The following is a 4,158-nucleotide window of genomic DNA, read 5'->3' as shown; positions in this document are numbered from 1 at the left end:
CTATTTATATTTGCAAGAATTTTATTTTGAAGAGTGCATCTATGTTATCTAAGTCAAAAAGTGGAGATATGTTTGGTTTTTTTTTGACCTGGTCAACATAGATGTAACAGAAACCTATTCAGACTTCTCTCTCCAATCAAGTTTTTTTTCGATTTTGATAATGGCAACAGTGGGGTTTATATAAATACCCCACATCCTCATCAAAAAAAAAATAGATCGTCCTCATCTTTCCTTTCTTTCCCTGCAAGCGGCATCTTCACCCTTCTTCATTCTCCACTATTTTGTGAATATATATATATATATATATATATATATATATATATATATATATATATATATATATATATATAGAGAGAGAGAGAGAGAGAGAGAGAGAGAGAGATTTCTGGATGTATGGGGTTTTGGGACTTTAAATACTTCTCCTCTGTTGTACTCTTGATTCTCACATAGTGGATTTGCTCATCTTTGCCCATAGACGTAGGAGATTTTTCTGATTCCTGAACCACATAAACCTTGGTGTGCTCTTATGTTCTTATTCTTCTTGATCCTTTTTTTTTGTTTGCTGTGACATCAGTGCTCTACTGTGATTACTCCCAGTAGGATGTCATTAGTAGGATCTTAGTATTTTGAGAGTGACCATCGAATCCTTGAAGAGATTGAGTACTTGTTTTGATAGTTTTCTATTTGCCAAAGCTTCAGAATCGAATATGTGGTTATTGGGTTCTTTCCATATGCACAAAAGCCCAATGGATAGTGGTGTATCAATAGCTATCAAAGCATGTGTTCACTTTGTAATTCCCTCCAGTTATGCCAAAGATCGAAGATGCTATCGAAAAGCTAGTGTAGATCAATATTCTAGAAGGCAAAGTTTCAAAGAGACTAGCTTGGAGTATTCATACATCAGCATAAGGTGGTCTGAGCTTTAATTATGAATGGAACAGAGAGGGTAGAGACTAGAAATCACTAGGCCTCTCTTAGCTAGATTGTTGGTAGTGAGAACTTGATTATGAAAGAAAAATGAGTTGGGAGATTTTTATCTTTTTAGGTATTAAAAGTCCCCAAATGATGGCTCCAAAATGAGATTTTATCCTTCCATAAAATAAGAAAAGGAAGCATTTCTTCACGAAGAATACAAGAGATGACTACCATAGACAATTTTCTGCTATCAATGCCATTAGAAAGTTAAGAGTTCATTGATATACAAATTCAACTCCAATAATTTCCATGTTGCCACATAGTTATTAGGCTATTTGAAGTTCGACAATCAGTTATAAGCTGCTAAGAGTTCAGGGATAGATCTAGAATGATTATTTGCAAAAAAGGTCAAGTGCAGGCAATTTTAGTGAAAGAGGTTGATTATTGGCCAAATGGTCATGCTAACAAGAGGTTCATTGGCCATTCTTGACTACTAGAAATGAAAATTGCTAAGAGTTTGAAAAGCTTGAGCATGCTTTTCCAAAAAGGAGAGGCTTTGGTTATCAGATGAATGTTTAAGGTTTCGGATAGCCTTCAAGCAAAATAAAGTCCTCGAATAAAGAGTGCCATGGGCGGTCATAATCCTGAAAAAACCTAAATCACCATTTTAGGAGCCAAGCTTTGTTAATGAGTTGAAGGTTAAATATGCCAAGGCCTCCAAATATTTTAGGTCTAGAAACCATAGACCAGCTGACAAGGTATTTGATTATATTGCCTGAGTTAAGGTCTCCCCAAGAAAAGGAGTGGCAAATTATATAAATCCTCCGGATGACAATTGTTGGGTTTGTGAGCGCTGACATCCAATAGATTAGGATGGCCCTAAGGATTGTGTTAATAAGGATGATTCGACCGACCATGGACAAAGCTTTTCTCCTCCACCCAAACAATTTCTTCTTAATCTTTTCAACTAGAAAATTCTAGCTCTTTTGTTTAAGTGAGGAATGATACAATGAAATCCACAAGTCTGTATAAGAAATTCTACTATCTAGCAATCCAGAATCGGAAATGCATCTTTGATCCTTTTCTTAGACAGACCTTATCTAATTACACATGTTTTATTAAAATTGAACTTTAACCTTGACCATAGCCCAAACAAGTGTAGAATAAGCTTCAAAACCTAAATGCGAAGCTTGGAGGAGTTGTAGAAAATCATAGTTATCATCCACAAATTATAAAAAACATCAGACATGACTAGTAGTTTCAAGCGGCCCAATCCCTGTGAATAGGATTTTCTGATGTGGCTAAGCTTAATATTCGGTCCAAGGCATCCGATACAAGGATTGATGTAGGTTATCAATTATTGCATTCCTAGAAATGGTTTAATTGATATCTTAATCAAGAGTAAGAAGTTTAGTTGGACTAAAAAGAGGGAGACCAAAGTATGGCAAAGTTAGACAGTATCTCCTTTTTGAAAACTGAGAGAATTATTATCTGAAGTTTTGAATATAGCATAAGCATGGAGTCACCTATTTCTAATCGCTTACGTATCCTCTTGGATACTAACTTGGAATGGACTAAGGCAGTTTTTCTTTAAGGTTTGGAAAATTATGGCAACAATATAAAGGTTTTGATCCAAGTAGATCACTTTGGCCACTACGAGTATCCAGGAAGACCATCAGACTTGATGTGAACTAGTTTGGCTACTACTAATAGACTTAATATAGATCATATTGGTTACTATCAAAAGGATCACTAGACTCAATGTAGACCATTTTGGCCACTATGGATATCTAAGAGAATCATCAAATTCAATGTGGATGATGTTGGTTATTACAGATATTCAAAAAGATTATCAAACTCGATGTAGATCACTTTGACTACTACAAGCAAGATTGGATAGGATTTTGGAGTAAGATATGTTATATTAGGAAACTGAAGCATATAGCAAACTTCAGGGGGCTGTAACTTAGTCATACTATATCCGATTGAAATGATCTTTTTTTTCTTTTTGAAATTGGATATCCTTTTGATATCTACAATTTTGGACCTCGAAATAGATCAGTCAACTAAAACTCTTCTTTTTAGAAAAGACTTTGATTAAAAAATATCTTTCAATTCATGAAGAATTAGATAGATTAATAGAAGGCAAAATCAACATAAAAGTCAAGACCATCTCCTATAAAATTTTAGTATTTTTTAATGATGTTTCATATTAATTATTTTTTTTAGAGAGTTGGTCGTATTTGAGCTAGAAAGAAGAATCCGATCCATAATATTCAAGAATGGATGCTCTTGTAGAATATAAGAAGAAGAATTTGACTCAAATTATGCCCTACTTTTTATGTCTTCCATTTTTTTCTACCTCACTATTATAAATAGGGCTATATATTTTAGTTTTCATAAAAAAATCAGTGAAAATAAGGGGGAGTTAAGCCCTACTTTTTATGTCTTCCATTTTTTTCTACCTTTTTTTTTATGCGATTTAAGTTGAGCGGGCTGAAGAAAATCTTTTTTCTCTCAAATCGGGTTAGATTTATATGAATTTATAGAGCAGTGGTGGAATTCAATGAATGAAAATATTATGGCCAATTATGGTCAGGTGTGGATGCTTGCGGTCAGAAGTTGAAGAAATGGAATAAACATAAGTTTTTTAATGTTGAAGAGAGAGTGTGACTCATTTTGAATAGAATTCAGGGGAGACCTTCAAGAAGAATCAAGTAATCTATAGCCAATTGAATTACAATAAAGATGCAAATTGAAAGTTGAGCTTGAAGATATTATATCTAAAGAGGAGATCCTCTGGCATCAGAGATCAAGAGCTCTGTGGATCAAAGAGGGGATCTAAATTTGGCTTTCTTTCGTAAGTTTGCCAGTGGCTAGAGGAGGAAAATTTTATATCACAGTTGGAAGTCAGGAAATGTTACCATGGATGGTTCTCAAATTGCTAAGTCTTTTTTTCAATATTATTCCGACTTATTCTCCTCCGATGGTAGCAATATGGCGCCAGCTGGTTGGAGTTAGTTGCACGAATACAAATGTCATCCTTAATTGGGTTCTTTAGATAGCTCGTTAATAGAGAGAAATCAAAGACAATATGTGCAGCTTAGCTTTCAAGAGAGTGCCTGATGTCAATGGCTTTCCTTTGTTTATTCATCAGAGGTATTGGAATATAACCTAACTAGATGTACTGAAATTGTTTGATGAGGTTTATGTTGGTAAAGTTGAACTAGTGAGGCTTAGTTA

Source organism: Elaeis guineensis, chromosome 1 (assembly GCF_000442705.2).
Source record: "Elaeis guineensis isolate ETL-2024a chromosome 1, EG11, whole genome shotgun sequence".
NCBI lineage: Eukaryota > Viridiplantae > Streptophyta > Magnoliopsida > Arecales > Arecaceae > Elaeis > Elaeis guineensis.
The sequence above is the reverse complement of the archived record's forward strand: the minus strand, read 5'-3'. Positions refer to the sequence as shown.